The sequence below is a fragment of the Peromyscus leucopus genome, chromosome 12, assembly GCF_004664715.2.
Source record: "Peromyscus leucopus breed LL Stock chromosome 12, UCI_PerLeu_2.1, whole genome shotgun sequence".
NCBI lineage: Eukaryota > Metazoa > Chordata > Mammalia > Rodentia > Cricetidae > Peromyscus > Peromyscus leucopus.
Genome location: NC_051073.1, coordinates 67,533,327 through 67,552,292, shown reverse-complemented (window position 1 = coordinate 67,552,292; position 18,966 = coordinate 67,533,327). Strand labels below are relative to the sequence as shown.

The following is an 18,966-nucleotide window of genomic DNA, read 5'->3' as shown; positions in this document are numbered from 1 at the left end:
TTAGCTATAGATTGGCATTCTTTCCATGATTGTGTGGGACTTTTTTATTTTTTATTGTTTTTATTTTTTTATTTTTGACAAAGCAGCTGCCTTTGAATCACCCATGTCCCCGTAAATAACCTGAATTAGCTCAGTAGTGCATCAAAGTAGAATTCTTTCATTAGCTTGTTGGTGCCTCTTTGAGGTGAACAGACATTTCTATACATCTCCCCAGGAAGAATTATATAACAAACATCTCTGTTAAAATTACCTGTTGCTGAATTAAATGCATACAGCTAATTTACACACACAAAAACCTAATGGATTTATTAATATATAAATGCTTTAGCATTTTACAGTTACTTGAACATTTTATATTTATTTATGCAATTGTTTATGTGTGTGGTTGGTGTGTGTTGGCGCACACACGCGCGCACACACACACACACACACACACACACACACACATATTCAGGCCAAAATAGACATCATTGCAATAAGATATCTCATGGTACCTGCAACTCCACAATTTTGTTAAACTGGCTGACCAGTAAACCCCAAGGATCCTCCTGTCCTTCACTTCGGTGTGGAGACTGTAGATGCCATCTCACTGTGCCTGACCTCTCCATGTGGGATCCGGGAAACTCAGGTTCTCCTTCCTTGAAGGGAGGAGTTTTCTTTACCAACTAAGCCATCTTCCCAATCTCTGGTTATATTTGTTTTAAACATTTAAGTATTCTTTAAGTAAGGCAGATAAGTAAGTCATCAATGCTCTTTTTTGATTTATAAAAATGATACATGATAATTTGCATGACATTTGGTGTAGTATATAGCTACATCCAATATATTTTGTGTCAAAATATGCTTAACTACTTATTTTTGTTCCCTTAAAAATGGTTTATATCTGAACCAATTTAATAAAAATAATTAAAGCAAAATATACTTCTTGGGTAACAGTATATAAATAGTAAAGCAGGTTATAAAAAGCTTGCTGGAGAATAGTTTTATTTAAACTAATAATGTACTTATTTATGGATACACAGATAAATGACACAGTATAAGAATAGTGAAAATTAAGTGACCAAGATGGCTCATAGGTTAAAAGCACTGATTGCTCTTCCAGAGAACCTAGGTTCAATTTTCAGCACCCACATGGCAGCTCACAACTGCTGTAAATCCAGTCACAGGGGAAGTAACACCCTCTTCTGGCATCCATGGACACCAGGCATGCACATGATGCACAAACATACATGAAGGCAAGCATTTATGTGCCTAAAATAGTAAAATAAAAAATTTTAAATAATAACCATGAAAATTCTTGAACCAAGGCACATTGTATAGTGTTACTTTAAGCTTTGGTATTTTCATTTAGTGAGCTTGGGTATGTTTAGAGCTCAGTTGGAAGTTAACTTCTGCTTTAACATTCCTATTTCGAAGTTTGGATTCCCAGCATTATGACTCTCAGAAAAAACCTCATGTGTTGATAGCTATTTTCCATAAGCTTATAAAGTGTAATTATGTTCTGATAGAACAAAGGGTGAGAGCTCCGGGTACTTGGTGCTTGCTATCTGGCCCTATGTGAAAGTATATAATATCATCCTCAAAAACTTTGTCTGCAATGTTATTGTAGCCTGTCTTTTCTATTTTTCTGGAGTTTGCTGAATGCTATAAGGACTAACTCATATTGTTTTGGGGTACTTTCTTTGGTGCTAAGTCCCTGCCACAATTTAGCATTAGCATGTGACAACAGAGCTTAGATTTTTAAAGGCACATCCCAATATTGTAAGAGTGTTATTTAGCTTCCTATTCAACAGTAACCAAAATAGAACCTGCCCATGATCTAAATGTCCTCTCCCCAAATAACAAACCTGTGTCCGCTACACACATATTTCTTGTTGTCAGGTACTTCCCCAAGTCTTTAAACAATTTCTCTTAAATCGTAAACTTCATCTGGAGACTTCAGCTTTTAACATTTTATATTAATAGTGCTGTAGAACAATCCTTTTCTACATGGTGAATGTGTATTACTCTTAGTTGCTAATAGAAAACTGATTGACTGATAGCTAGGCAGGAAGAGATTGGGCATGAGAGCCAGACTAGGAGGATTCTGGGAAGCAGAAAGGGAGAGTCGGAGAGTCTCTAGCAAACCCAGAGAAGCAAGATGAGAATGCCATACTGAGAACAGGTACCAAGTCACATAGCTAAGCATAGATAAGAATTATAGGTTAATTTAAGTGTAAAAGCTAGTTAGTAATAAGCCTGAGCTATTAGCTGAGCATTTACAACTCATATAAGCCTCTGTGTGTTTATTTGGGACTGGGCAGTCAGGACAGGAAACATCCATCCACATAATAGAACAGCTTTCTTCATACATTTGGCATCAAAACCATCTTGATTCCACTATTAGTGCAATGACATTTAAGTGCAGTTCATCTGAATCATGTTTTAGTGCTGGTTCTGCTGATTGGTTGGGGAAGTCAACGGTTCTAGTCATTGAGTGGTTTACTCATAGGGGAGAAAATTCTACCTTGCTAACAGTTTCCTTTGGACATGTTCTCAGGCCCAGAGCAAACAACTGCTGTTGCCACAGCAGAAGAAAACCTTCAGAAAAAAATGCCCATTTTCTTAAAACTCTTTAAGTATTCCATGTTGTAATTGACAAGTAACAATTCTCAGAAGCAAGTGTCCTGTTTGAACCAAATTTCTAACACATTTGTTGAATATGTGTATTTGTACATTTACCCCCACCATCTGTCTATCAATATTTCTTATATAATTGGAAGTTATTCAGCTGAATATATACTAATAGGGGATTTAAAAAATCATTCTCTTGAGAATCTAAAGAAATTACTTGGTTGCATTTAAGATTCAACCAGAACAGCTTTCCTTGTGTCAATTCACTACAAGCTCAAGGGCGACTCCTCTATTTAGTTCCCTTTTCAAGGTCATGGAACATGGAACAGAGCTTGATTAATGTGGCTGCAAAACAGAATCAGACTCAGAAAATATCAGTCTCATGTCGAAGAAGGCTTTGCTAGGAAACTGAATAGGAAAATTTTTGCAATGTAAATATTGCATAATAAGCTAATAGTTACATTGTATTTTTATCACTTAGGGTGATGAATAAGAAATATAAGGTAGATGCTGAGGTATAGTTGCATGGTTATAATGCAAGTTTTTAGCACATGAAATGCACGCAACAATTATTTCCATAAAGTAAAAAAAAAAATGAATAAGCTAAACACAATTGTGTTGTTACTACAGCTAAAACAAGGATATTCTGAATGTATGGGGGAAAATTCAATAAACCCCATGAAATGCTATGTACAAATATCCACACAAACACTTGTTTTTCATCAGAAAGAAAAAAAGGAAATGTTTAAATGTAAAAGAGGGCATGCTTTATACTTTATCTTTTTAAGGAAATCTGTAGCTTGAAGGTAGTTTTAATTTATTTACTCCAAGGATAAGCAATAAAGCACTCATTGCATATGACATGCAATATGAATCTTTTCTACAAAATTGTAGAAATGGCTTAAGTCATATTTAAAATGTTTGCATCAGACACAGCAAAAATAAATAAATGAAGACACAATTAAAAACAGTTCTAGATGTAAGACCGATGACCTCATTGAAACCCAAGATTTCTGGCCTGTTGCTAGCATTCTGTGTTCTGGACTTACCTTGGAAAAGAGATTTTATGTTCTTCTCATGTGTGTCCTTAATACCTAAATGTCTTTATTGTTGATGCTCTCTTGCTTAGGAAAACAGAGATTCAGCCTGAGTTTACTACATGGGTTGTAACACATTCCAGGTTCATTTACAGCAGTGGTTCTCAACCTTCCTAATGCTGCAACCCTCTTTCCCAAGCCACCCCGCATCCCCACATCACCCAAATCGAGGTCTCCCATGGGGAGTCAGCAGAGCCCAGCACACTGAGCCTAGCAGGTCCAAGCCCCTTCCCACTGCACCAAGGCTGTGCAAGGTGTCACACCACAGGCACCGGGTTCCAGAAGCCTGCCCATAGACCAGGGACAGATCCTGATCTCCCTGCCTGGGAGCCCCACCCCCCAAAACAGTTTGAGCCAAACAACTGTCTTCCATATCCAGAGGGCCTAGTCCAGTCCTATGGGGGCTCCATAGCTACCAGTCTACAGTTTATGGGCTTCTACTAGTGTGGCCAGTCATCTCTGCATGTCCTCCCATCATGATCTCAATGTCCCTGACCTACAGTATCTCTCCTCTCTCTTATCAATTGGATTCCCGGAGCTCAGCCTGGTGCCTAGCCTTGGATCTCTCTGTATCTGCCTCCATCTGTCACTGGACAAAGGCTCTATGATGACAGCTAGGTTATTTGCTAGGCTGGTCATTAGAGTAGACTGGTCCAGGCACCTTCTGGACCACTGCCATTGGACCAAGGTGGGGTCAATCTTGTAGATTCCTGAGCGCCTCCCCAGCACCCTGCCTCTTCTTATTCCCATGATGTCCTCATGTATCATGGTATCTTCCTCTCTGTCCTCCCACTCTCTCCCTGTTCCAGCTTGACCCTCCCATTTCCCTATGTTCTCATCCCCCACCCACCGCCCCCCCTCCAGAGGGTGCAACTCTTACCACAGTGCAAACCCCAGAGTTGACAGAGCCAGGGATGGGCATAGGGTACCTCTGCCAAGATGCAGATCCAAAGAACTCAGGAAGCTTGGTGTGCTCATAAGAAGGCTAAGCCTGAGTGTAGAGGTAGGGAAGACTCACCACAGGCAGTCAGTCACACACCACAGACTACTCAGGGGCTACAGGAGAGCTACAAGGGATCATCCTGCAGTAGAAACTACAGTTAAGGACCGGACGTGAGAGAATTTAGCAAGAAATCTTTAAGTTTCCCATGGAAACCCTCAAGCAAGGAGAATATTTCGGTTTCAAGGCCGAGGCCCAGAGTTCATTAGTCTACCCAGATTAACATGACCTTACTAATCTGACAGCTCTTTTGTTCTCTCAGCTTGCTTGTGGCGAGGTTAACACAGAACTTAACAGTAAGTGACAAAGTAAGATAGTCTATTTTCCCCTCTTGTTGTTTGTTTAGAGTCAGGCTTGCAATCTGCAGCATAGATTGGCCTGGACTCCCTATCTATCCCTTACGAGCCTCAAACACATGGCAGTTCTCTTGCCCTCAAATTACAGGTGTAAGGCTCCTGTTAAAGTAAGACCCTCCAAGTAAGACAATCCAGTTTTGTGTTTACATCTCAGCTGCAGGCTTCCACTCTGATTTAAAGCTTCATGTGCATATGGGTGTGATTTTTTTGGTGGGGGCTGATTTAATTACTTTTAAATTTAACATCTAGTTACATTAATACCCCAGACTCAAATGTAGTTACTGAAATAACTCCATCCCCGTGTGTGTGTGTGTGTGTGTGTGTGTGTGTGTGTGTGTGTGTGAGTGTGTGTCTATGCAGATATGGAACACTGAGGCACAAGAACGAGTAAAAATCATGTCCTCTGACACAAATGTGAAGGGCAAAGAGAGGAAAAGTCTGTTGTTCACACTATAAGACATGTTTTACTTTATAGGCTGCAGACGGTTTGTGTAATGAATTCTAATGAATTTTGTGCGTTACGAAATTCTACAAAACACAAAGTCATTGCATTTCTCTATCAACCAAGAGAGCACAGTGAACCATTTGTCCTGAACAGGGGAAAGTGTTTGAAGAAACAAACATCAACGACAGTGTATGGAAAGCTTGCCTTGGCTTGTTTTTTCTATGAAAGCACCTACTTGATTTTTCTGGGATGGGCAGTAATTGCCAAAGCCAACAGCAGCCACCATGTTGGTGGTTAAAGAACTAGAAACTGTGTTCACAAACCGATATGCCCAAGAAGAGAGCAGGTTCCCAAAGGGGTCCCTAAATAGTATTGTTAAAATTCACACTCATTTGCTCAACATCAAAACCCAGCAATTACCTAACAATCCTTGGTGACAGACTGCTATTAATTTTGTGCTGACTCCATACATGTAAATTAAAGCATTGCCAGTTCCCCCATGTGATGCCTCTGACATTTGCTTTAAGCAAGTAAACTGGCAATGGGAGGCATAAACTTTGCTCTTAATTCCCCTGGCCTCTGAGCTGGTGATCACTTTGTAAATTTCTGGAAAGATATTTAAAAAATACTTTTGAAGTTAAGTGTTTAATATGATGTCTTCAGTTATAATGCCAAGTATTAAAATTTACAGTGTTACAAGGAGTTTTCAAAGTACTTAGATTTGGCAATAGATAATTAAACAGGTAATATTATGTAATTGCAGTAGGTAATAAATAAAACATGAATAATTTATATTTTATGAGATAACAAAAATCTCATATGTTATAGTTTAATGGGTCTTAAGGAGTGAGTACTTGTAAGACTAAAACAGAAAGAAGTACTTGCCTTACTACAAACAATAGGCACTGAGAAGAAACTAAATTCTTATGCTTATAGAGAAATTTCTCATCTATGATGAGAAGCAATTTATAGATTAGTCACAAAACTCCAATGACTTCTAGTCACCTGCAGATTGCAAGTTTCTACTGAGAGTACTAAGTGCTTTAGGCATGACTTTAAGCATAATGTCAGAGACAGGGCGGCTGACTAAGTAGAGAACATTTCCCACATAAGAGTGAGAACCAGAGTTTGGATGCCAGATCCCAAAGAAAAGCCACGAAGGCTTAGTCCCAGGACTTAGGAGGCAGAGCCAGTGGTCCCCAGGCTGGCTGTCTAACTAGACTAGATGAATGTGGGCAAATTCCAGGTTCAGCAAGAGACCCTATCTCAGTAAATACAGTAGAGAAGGGTCAAGAAAGACATCAAAAGCCAACATCTGGGCTTCACAGGAACACATACCTATTCATATTCACTGCTGCATGTGCATGCCCACACATGCTCACACACCACATACATATCCAAAATAAAACAAACTTATTTTCAAGCTGGGGAGACATAAGTCTCTAGTTTACAAGGTAGCCAGGGATTATCCTGCCCCTCCCTGGTGGGGGGGTGAGACCTGCTCCTTGTAAGAGTGCTGTGCTGGAAACACCCACTGCTTCCGCCCTCCATTTATTTTATAATGAAATTATCCTCATATAAATTGATCCTTAGGTGTCTTTACCCTTGCTCCTAATTTCTTCACATTGTCTGCCTCAAAAATCACACCCTTTAAACAGTGAGTGGTGGAGACATATCACCCGTCATTCATACCATCAATATTTCTCACCTTTTGTCACTTGGGTACTATTCTAATTTTGAATCAATACATTATTAAAATGAATTAAAACTCCTAAAAAACCATTTCCATATACGTATTTATTCTTTAGACAGAAAGAGGTCACTTAGACTTTAAGAATTTCCAAATTTTAAGACAAGACTCTACTGAATGACATAATATTGCAAATTTAAATAGAAAACCAAACATTTCCTGCAAATTAGCACTTCACTTTGAGTTATAATAATTAGCATTAACTCTCTTCTACTTAAGGCACATAAGTGTAGGGTTTGTGTTCAGCCCTATGTTCCCTGCAATCCAGGCATAGTAACCGGTTGCAAACAAAGGACTGAATTAAATAATATGATCGTGTAATTTATCTCATGTTTTTGATTATGAGACTATTTTGAATAACTAATTAAGCAGAAATATTCTGACAGACAATTGTTCAGTTAAGGCATTTATAGGCCAATGTAAAGAACTCTAAAGCCTTTTAAGTCATGCAGAATTTCTTGGATAGCTGTAGTATAGTTAAGTTATCCATATTCTTCTAGACCAAAAAGGATAGAATTCTCAAGCCTAGCACTGACACTTATACCAAATGTCCCTGGCATCCACAATTTACTGCCAGCTGTTTTATCTCTGTCTCATGAAAGAGAGAGTCCAGATGGACAGGAGAGTCTTTCTGAGTATATGCAGGTATGGTGGACACCTTATTTTCTTGGAATACCTTCAGATCAACACTGTGTTAACTTTGCAAAAAAGCCAAAATTCAAAACTTTTCAAGCAATAAGGGGATGACTAAAAATAAGGACAGAATATAAAAATATCTTGTTCAAAATTGACAAAAACATAACTTTGATTTTTTTCAAGAACAAGTCTGGGATGTTTCTTAATTAATGACAGAATTGGATTTTCATTTGTAAGACAGTCTTGCTGTGTATCCCTGGCTGATCTGGAACTCACTAAATACACTAGGCTGTTCTCCAACTTGTGGCATCCCCCTGCCTCCTTAGTAATGAAGTTATAGGCATACACCACCACACTTAGCATAATCTAAGCTTAACTCAGTTGATTTCAAAACATTATTTTTTTTAGTGAATTGCTTTTATTAAATGGAACAGTGTCCAGTATCGTATTCTTCCATGTCAGAGTCTGGGGCCACCGCTCTCCCCAACCTGCAGAGTCCTCAGTTGTAGGTGTGGTTAGTGACACAGACTGGGACTCACACGAAGAACTCAACTATTGTGCGATACATCAGCTTTTGGCAAACAGTAGGGTTTCTTCCTCCTCTTTAATTATTGTCTGTGATAAATGCCAATAAAACGCTTTTTATATGCCATTAGGGGTCAGTAAACTATACACATTCAACAAACCCAGGTCAATCATCTGATATTGTAAAGCCATGATCCATAAGTGATTTTAATATTTCTCAATATTTTATAAAATAAAAAAATTAGATCAATTTCAATTTTGTATATTCCTCACAGCCATAGCCACTTACTCACTGAGCTGCACAGTTTGTCTTGGAGCTACAATGGCAGAGTAATTGTAACAGAGATTGTGTAGTGTACATTGCCTAGAATATTTACTATCTGGCCCTTTAATAAACAATAGAAATGATTCCTGGAAATACAGCACTCCATATGGTCCATTAAGAAAGACTTGCCATCTGCTGTAAACTTCTCAAAGACTCTGGTGACTTTGCTTCTTATCTCCCTTTGAGCCTGAAATAAACTCAACTTTGCATTTTTTTTTCCTCCATGTTGTGGAAGAAGACTAGATCATGGCTCATTGAAAATTATTCATTAGTAAAGTACTTTACATGTAGAAAATTGCCAATAAATGAACTACTAGTAGTTTCTTTCATGTGGAAGTTCAAGCTTTCTTCCCTGCTTTCTGCCTATTAAAGTTCTGTAAGTCTTTTCAAGCCAGGAGGAAGCTCACACTCATAGCAATTCTACTGCCTGAACCTCTATAATGCTGGGATTACAGGCATTCACCACCACTTCTGGTGATACAGTAACTCTTAATTAGTAAAGACTATTTTTTAACCTCTACATATATAATTGCATGTAATAATTTATATACCATTGAGTATTTAAGTTGCTACTATCTTTTACTGTTACTGCTAATTCAACAAAGAATGTCACTATCACAAGGCTATTTCCCCAGCATAAGAGAGTGTTAGGGCAAATTTCCATGAGTTGGAAAAAAAGTCAGGATTTGAACACTGTTGCCGAGCCTATGCTAGGAAAAGAAATATTACCACAACTTTGCATTGATGATAAATGACATTATTTGGGTTAGTGACTATGTATTTCTTTCACTAAGGCAGAATGTTGTTAATCCTGAAATATCGCAGAAAAAAAAAGAGTAATTTTTGTTAGGTTACGGTTTCAATTCCGTGCCCTATATTCTCCTGCATCTCAAGGTCAATAGAGTCAAGACCTGGTGGCTTATTCGGTGGAAGCCTTTCACAGTATAAAATTCAAAACTCTTTACTCTGATGACCACAGAGCTCTTTTTCAGAGGAATAAAGCTTTTCCTAGTGGTTTTGGAACAATTTCCCAGAGCTCATTGAAAAGTGAAAGCATTTTTCTTCTCTCCAAGGAGCCTCAGGCTACATGTAATGTAGGCTTAATTTCCTGCACCTTCGTTGGCAACAGTTAAATCAGTTCACCAGCAAGAAACTGGTCTTTCTTCAGATTCTCTTCACAAGGTATCCTAGCATTGCAGCAACATTTCACAGAACATCTCTTCCCCCTTCTATCATTTGGCAAAACTAACCGACAGAACAAAAGAAAATAAAAATCCAATCTAAATTCCTAAAAGCCACAGCATGATCCATGAAGGCTACTAGGGGAAAATAAAGACTTGAGTGTATTGTAGGAATTAATAGAACCAAATTGAAAAGGCTTACAGGAATTAATGCATCTCCCACTTTGTATACTCTTCTCACTTTCGGCAAAGGTAACGGAAATGAAAAATACATTTCCATACTTACATAACCTATAAATCTTTCTAGATTACAGAAAGGAACTATATGCTAGGTTGAAATTTAAGTGAGAAAAAATTGTAAGAGGATATAATGCAGTGAGAAGAATAACAAGAAAAATACAGTTGGTGTTGATGGAACGTTAGAATTCCACTAATCATGAGTCAGATTCAGTAAAAATTGAATTGATGAATGGTTTTCTTGCCATTCTGAGTTGCTCAGCTGGGATATTGGCAGACTATCTCATTCCACGCTGTGGGGATGGTTCTTTAGAAAACTGGACCATGAAGAATCAATTAGACAGGCTACAAATCTCTCTTCAAGTGTCATCTCAAAGTCATTAACTTTGGGCAAAACATGAGGGACATTTTATGAGCAAGGGAGGCATGTGCTATTCTGGATTACTGAGAAAGAATGACCATCATATTGGAAATGGCATAGCCTTCTTTGTGTTGATGTACTTGCTGTCATTAGATCGATTTGATGGCTCTTTGTAGTAGGCATTCACAGACGCAAACTCTTTTCACTGTATATAGTTTCCTTTGTAGTCTGTGGCATGCTCCAATTAAAATTCTTGAGCTTACACTGTTGAATGCTGTTGTTACTCTTTCAACAAGCCCTATTGTTGCATCTTTTATTTATTTTTTTAATTTTAATTTTATTTTGGCTATTTCCTTTGAAGGTAATGCTACAAGGGTGAAGGGCAGATGTGGAAGGGCTGGGAAATGAATGGGATTGTGATGCATGATGTTATATTTCCAAAGAATCAATAAAAATAATGTTTAAAAGAAAAGAACTATTGTGACTTCTGATTACAGTAGCTGGACATGATAATGGCAATACAGAAAAGTTGTGATGGTAAAGCAAACCTAAACTTTCTTTGGGCATTCCATCTGTTTTTAGTTTTACTTTATTGCTATAGAACAAATGCCTGAGGTCGGGTACTTATAAGAGAATAAGTTTCTTTACCTCAACGGTTTTGGAGACTGAAAGTCCAAAGATTGGAGGTGGGGCTCTCTCTGGCCTCTGGTGAGGGATCTCTTAGCTTCAGCACAACATGGAGAATGCATCACATGACAAGAACATGTGCAAGACAAGGTTCATGGAATGAGAATAAGAGGCTGGGCAGAGGTACATACAGATCACTCTTTTATAACAAGTGCTCCTTATAGGAAATAATTCACTCTCCAAAGACCCAGCACATCATTTCCAATAAGCATCAACATCTAGAGAAGGTAGTCCTGATACAGTCACCTATCACCAGGTCTGACTTGCAAGGGACTTATCACCATTCATTACACCGAGGAAAGAGAATATAACAATTTTTCTTTTGAGAACAAAGGCTCAAAACTTATTGGAAATGCAAAACAAAAATCCTGGCTTACTATATCCTTCTGACTTCCTTCTTCCTGGCCCCGCTTTAAATATATATTAAGCAGTTTGTTCTAGAACCTTCAGGAACAACCTCAAACATTGCTATCCTGAGAAAGTCTCTTGGCCCTTATCCCCAAATTACACCAGCTCACTCATACATCATATTTGAAATATGTTAGAAGCAATCATACACAATTTAGTGTTCATCAGAATGACTCTCAATATGCTCGATGGGTGAAACAAGCTGAGGACATCAGGTTTTGAGAATGACAAGAAAAATTATAAAGGATCAGTTTCTCTGGGTAAGATTCCTTAAGTTATCAGAGGAAGGAGACTGAGTTCTGGAATCCAACCAGCTCCTATTCATTCTCTTTTCCAGGTCTGGGATATCCTGGGTGGAACAAAAGAGGAAGAAATATTGACTTGCCTTTCAGCAATGTTAAGAATGACTAATAAAAATGATAGGAAGTTTTGAAAAATTCAGAATGCTGAAGAAAAAAATAAAACAGTAATGGCCAAGTTCCTTAGAGACATCTGAAAATGAAATAATCACTCAGTGACAGATCCAAAATGAAAACTAAAACATTTCAGATAAACACGATCTACTCCAGGAATTTTCAATAACTGTTATTGCTGTTTTGAGGCAGCTAAGCCTCATGGAAGGTTCATTTCATTTCAGGACTTCCTTTATATTTTCATCGACAGGAGAAAGGGAAGTGGGGTGTGTTAGGTGTTCAATCCATCTGACTGGAGTTTCTATGTCAAAATGTGCTCCATGAAATACTGACTCCAGATGTAAAAACTTGAATCTAATTTCCAGAAACCATTCTACTAATTAATATAAATCTCTAACTATGAAACAGAGGGCTGCATGTTGATATGTGTATATTTCTGCTATTCTTTCAAACAATCTCTCCCTACTTGAGCAAAGTAGAGAGGAAATTACTTAGACACACATGAACAAACCTATGACACATTTTGTCATAAAATTCTAAGTTGCTTGCTGGACACTCTGAGAGGGAGGCAGGTCTTTATCACTGGGATAGCCCAAGAGGAAGTAGACTGACTGCCAATTTTTTAGCTGGGAGAGGTTGGGAAATCTTTTCCCAGTTTAACGCCACTTGGCGTGATCTGCTTAATTTGGCAAATCACCACTTTCATAACCTGCTTTAAAGGCAAAATGATCCCAGATTTCTGGATCAAGACATCATCTCTCTACATCTACATCTCTTTTATGGGACCTTCACAGACAAGGACAAGGCAGTGAATAAATTTTGGAAATAAGTTGAAAGGCTGGATGTGAAGCAGAAAAGAAAGGGAAGCAAAAAGTACAAGATACAAAACTAGGCTCTTCAGAGACTGAAGAGAAAGTCAGTCATATTAAGAGTGCTCTATGGAAGGAATTGTTATTTTTCATATGCATATGTATGTGATATATATGGGGGGAGTGTGGATATGCATGTGTGAATGCACACATGTGTGGGTACACGTGTTTACAACAACAGTCCATTCTCAGAGAGGCAGCAACTTTTTCTCTCCCAGAGCTTTGCAATTGGTATGCATCAGTAAATGTTAAATGAATGAATGCATGGATCTCTGACACTGAGAATGCCAGGATTCTGGAAAATTCACTTCTGCTCCCATAAAACATCTTTTTCAAAAACCCTGGCAACAATAATAAATGGAGGGATTTCATCTCTAAGCGCAACCTTGAGAGCAAGCTGGGAAATTGGTCTGTCTGTCTCTCTCTCTCTGCCTGTGCCCTTCCTGCTCAGTGGACTGATTCAAGGATTTGAGTCTTCAAGATGTAGAAGAAGTGATTTTTAAAAAGTAGCCCTAAAAACAATGAAAAATGCCTGTCATCAGCAACATCATGATTGATCACCATCAGCCAAATAATTATACAGGCTGAAGAAGACAGTTACAAACATTAGACCCAAAATAGATGCCTCAAGGTTAATACATCCTAATTACCTTTTGTGACAACCCATATACTCTTTTAAAAGATAGACCTGAAAAAAAAATAAAGGCAGGTAAAATTAATGTGGATCATTTCCTGTGTCCAGTGAGTCACTGAAATTGCAGGATAAATCTTCCCTTTACATTCTCATCTAGCAAGGCAGAGCAAGGCAAAAATTCTCCAATATAAAAGCCTCTAGAAAATAACATTATTTATTCACTATGGGCATTTGCTGAGATTGCCATGGAGAATTCAAAGCAAGTGTCTCCATACAAAGTGTGTTCAGTAAAACATGCTAAGAGTAAATAACAGCAAAGCAAAGCAAGCGTCACATTTGCTAACTGCTTGTACATTTTATAATACGTTACATGTCAACTCACTTGAAAGAAGCTATTTAATATTAAACGTAGCAAAGTGGGCAAAAACCCTAATTCAGTGAGTATTGACTAAGGACATTGAACCTTATGATCTTGGTAAGAAAGGGAGGCAGAGCTAAGCAAAGCTTGGCTTCCACTTACAGCTACTTCTTAGTTATCCGGCTTATCTGCAGTTCAGGTCAATAAGGTATTGACTCCTCTAGCATATGCAAGAATTGGAGGATGCAGATGATGTTAACAGTATCACGTTAGGGACATAGAGTGCCCCTCAATAATGTTACATAAAATATAGACCTCTCCCACATATACTGTATTCCCTTCATGTTACCACATAGAAGCCTTTTGAAGTGTTCTTTCCAATGTAGAGTATCAGTACTAAGTCCAGAGTTTAGACCTTTCTTTATAAGAGGCCATAAGAGCCTAGTGTACATTTGTTTATCTCATTCTGATGAGAAAAATACATCCTTAGAATATGAAAACAGATCTGTTAAATAACAGGGTGATGAAGATTAGAGATTATCAATAACAACAAATGTGCCTGTAACCCCAGTACTTTGGAGATGGAGGCAGGAGGATAAAAAATTCAAAGATGGTCTCAGCCATCTTTGGAACAATGAGTTCCAGGACAGCCTGGGCTACATGAGACTCTATCTCAAAAAAGGTGTGTCAGAACTCACAGAAAATGTGACATCACTCAAAAGACCTGCACAAATTCAAGCTAGACAGAACCACAGCCAGAGAAGGGGAATCGCAGTATGCAAACAGACGATGCAGAAACTGGTTCTAATGCTCCATATTCTGTGGAGAAGACACAGAAATATGAGAGTAGAATAAGAGTATAATTTTTTTCTTTCATCTTAACCCTGCACAAACTCTGTTTAGTAGGATCCTTTGGAGGTCTTCATCTTCCCATTGAACAAGGAGGCACATTTAGCAATGTCAAAACATAGTCTCACTGAAAGTTGGGAGGCAAAGGGGAAGAGTCCATTGGGGGGCTGTATTTTCCCTGACTAATACTTCAGAGTTGGAGGAGAGACCATGAGATCTACAGAGTGCCACATGGCAAGAGACCCCTGCCTAGAGTCTTTACACTTCCAGTGTAAGAGGACACGGCAGGAGGTAGAGGATCACCAACAACGGAGCAAGTCTATAGAGTAGAAACCCAAACCCGAGGGGCTGAAGGAGAAGTAATGGTTTGAACCCACCTCGAATCTAGTAAGGTTACAGCAGGATAGTTCAGGAAGAGAAGTCTCTAAGGAGCACAAACTTACAGTGGGAATGAGTTACCCCCGACACCTTACTTTCACTATAATTTAATGGTACATATTTGTGTGGTGTAGTATGGTAACTTAATGCATGGATATATGCACAGTGATCAAATTCATATTCTCATTTCAAGTATTTAAATAAAAGAGAGAGTGAGAGAGGGTGTCTTGTAGGCCAACCAATCTTGGATTTGCTACGAAGCTGAGGATGATGGGGCTCCTGCTTGAGATTTCTGGAGGGCAGAACAATGTCCAGGCTACTTTAAATTGTTTTGATTGGCACATTCCAATTGTACATGTATATAAGGCACAGCACAATCATTCAGCACCTTTACACGATCAAATTAGACTAAATCAGCATTTCCCTCTCAGAATCATCCCCCCTCTTTGGAGCTTCTGAGCTTCTCTCTTTTTCCTGCTCTGTAGCACCGAGGGGCCATCAGAGTACCATGGATGAGGACAGGAAGACAAGTTGGGATGTTCATAGGTGGCTTCCTGTATGTATGCCCAGGCCAGGGTCTGAGTCTGGTGAGAGTACTGAATAAATAGCCTTTCAATAAAGAAGGGAATGCTTATATTGAACTCTATTAGCCTGGGAAAATCTACATTTCCTAAACTAGTAATTATTTTTCTTAGTAATTTTTTTTGAGGGAGGCAGGGATGGGAAAACAAGGTCTTCCTATATAGATAGCCCTGGCTGTCCTCAAACTCATGACAACCCTCTTGCCCCACCTTTATATCTGCAAAGATTAAAGGTATGTGCCACAATATCCAGCCCCAGATTATGAAGTATATTATAACTTTAAGCTCATTAAAATATTTTTTATTGTTTTTTTTATTTTTTTAAATATTTTTTTCTCATTTGAGAAAAAAAAAGGAATCTTTCATAGACGTGGGCAAAGATTTTTCCTTGACTTATACATTTTAAAAAGGCCAAGGAAAGAAAAACAAAGTTGTGTTTTTTTCACTTATAAATCATGCTTGTTTAATGTATGAGATTATGCATGCATTTGTGCACACACACACACACACACACACACACACACACACACACCCCACCCATATATATTACAGCTGAAGAAACTGAGGCTGTCCATGGTTTTATTAATTCTCTGGCTCTATACAGCTACACACTAAAGTTCTAAGCAATTTGCACACCTACAAACTCATCTAATCCTCCTAAGAGAAGTATGAGGTAGTCAACATGTGCCACACATTTTACAGCCGAGGACACCGTGTTGGCTGCCACACCCTTTCTGACTTTGGAGCCCAGGGCACTGCCACTCCAGGCAGCAGAATAAGCAGGAGCCATGGCTGCACTGGCAATCCCCAGGGGAGCTCCTCTGTCAAGCACAGAAGCAGCAGCTGAAGCAGAAAGAAGGTGAAATGGGAGAAGGGACTCCAAGGGGGTTGTCACTCCTTTCATCCTGTGATAGAGAGTAAATAGTTTCCCTTCTCTGGGCTTACATTCAGAGAACTGGACTGGATCACCTCCAAAAGCCTCTGCAGCTTTGGATTTGACTTTCAGCTCTGAAAGAATGCTTCTATGGTGGGCAGGTTATACATATTAAATTATGCAAATAATTCAGCTTAGCATCTGACTACATGGCTGATGAAGCAGTTATAAATTTACATAAGAGATGCTCTTGAAAAATGTTAGCGTAACATGCAATCAACAATATTTTTGAGACATGTGAACTGGATGAAAATCTAAGACAATCTCAAAGATCTAAGACAACTAAATGAAAAATTTAAGAGCTTGTGATAAGGTTAGTCTTTGATTCACTATTATTATTTTTAGAACTGCACGGCTGTTTTGGCAGCTTGTTTTGTGAATCCTGCTTTGAAAATGTAATGAGATTTTTCCTTTTCAAACAAATTTTAGTTAATGGCGAAGATAACCCATTTATTTCCTTGTCATATATTAGCATTAAATAAGAAATGTAATAAAAGTTTAGAGTTTAAAGTTTGTTATGAAGTTTGGCCTCTTTGCTCGCTAGTTATGAGATTAGGAAATACCTCATTATTTTAATTCATTTCAATATGTTGTGTGGTGTTATCTTTTCAGAGGAAACATTATCAAGAGTTTCGGTCCCACCGTGTAACTCTCTAGGTATTCAACATCAATAGTTATGATCATAGAATTGCCTGTCCTAAACGAATATGAGGCAGCTGACTAGAAATGTATCCTGGATGGTTCCATCATTCCCTATGTGCTCAATCTGCCTTGATGACTTTTGGTTTACGTAGTTCTCACATGCCTAGTGCTAGAGACCACTATTATCCCCATGTGATTAATGAAGAAACTGAGGTACAGTAATGTGACTAAATGTAGTCAGTTAGTAGTCAGGGAGTTTGAGTAGCACCAGACTGTGGATCAGTGTAGAATACAATCATTAGCAAAAGAATACTGAAATACTCTAAATTTTGGTTTGAAGGTTTTATATTTAGAAGTAATACATCAGATGAATGGCACTAAAGATCTATCTTACAAATATAAAATGCATGCCTTTGGTGAAAAAAACTATTCCTTTTTATTACAATGACAATTTGGAAGATCTTGCCTGTAAGAGAAATTTCGGATTTTGGCATATTTACCACATTGACTGATGAAGCTTGTGAGTTGGGTGACATGCTTCCTTTTAGTTTCTAAGTTTCTCAGTCAGTGTGAAATTTCATTTATTTCCCAATGCAGCCATCATAAATTACAGGAGCACTGGGTGACTTAAAAAATTAGTAACATTTTCTTTCATGGTTCTGGGGGAAAGAAGGCGGTCTCATCTTCCTTCCACATTCTCCATGAAAGACTCCTTTCTTGCCTTTTCTCAGCTCTTAGGAGTTCCTGAAAAATCTTCATTCTTTGGCTGTGGCTGTACCATCCAATAGGGAACCCTTCCCTGTGTTTTGGCTCCCCTGCTTTCTCTATAAGGACTAAGGGGCCGGGGCTGAGAGTTCAGGACTGAGGGCCCAAGACTGAGATCCCATCCTGAATCACACGAAACTATTTTGAGATTATTAAATAGTTTTATTTAATATTAAATATTAATATTTTATAATTGAGATATTAAATAGTTTTATTTAATTTATTGTAGAGACCCCATTTCCAAATGAGGTCACATTTTAGATACTAGATGAACATAAATTTTGGGAGAGACAACTGAACCTACTTCAGGCAGTGGGGAGATACTGCAGCCTAGCAATAAAGTGCCTACCATTCGTGATGCATCCAAACTTCCTATTCCAAAAGCACCGTGCATGTTACTCTACAAGCAGTGATGTGACCTCAGCCTGGGCACTTAGCAACACAGGAAAACAGGTTTCAGAGACTCCCTCAGGACTGAGTGATGGGATTAGGAGCATTCCTCTGGGTGCAATATGCCTAAAGCACAACAAATACACATCTTCAACCTTTCCAAACCTGATTCATACAGTCCTTACAGCAACTCTGGGATGCCAAGGCTTCAATGTTTCAGGTTCCCTGCCTCCAGTAACAGGCCCCTGAAGACATCATGGATGCTGATCAGGAATGACTGTTCACTGGGAGATTTCACACTGAATTAATTCCTAAATTTATAATAATGGTAAAAGCTGGAGAGAGAAACCAAACCTAACTCTTCTAAGTGGCATGACAGAAAGCAAACACACTGCCAGCACCTTCTTCACCCACCCTAAAAATTTTAATAAGTGATTCACGACACTTTAATAAAGGGCAAATAAATGAAACATGCATTTGACATTATAGTAAGGGTATATTTTCATCCTTTATCCTTAGAACATTAATACGT

The 18,966-nt window shown here is 38.4% G+C and overlaps 1 protein-coding gene across 5 annotated transcripts in view; it reads right to left on the bottom strand.

Annotated features, from left to right (window-relative positions):
- Fgf12 (fibroblast growth factor 12) overlaps positions 1 to 18,966 on the bottom strand; it is a 533,778-nt gene that overhangs the window by 107,234 nt on the left and 407,578 nt on the right. The gene's annotated exons all lie outside the window — the stretch shown is intronic.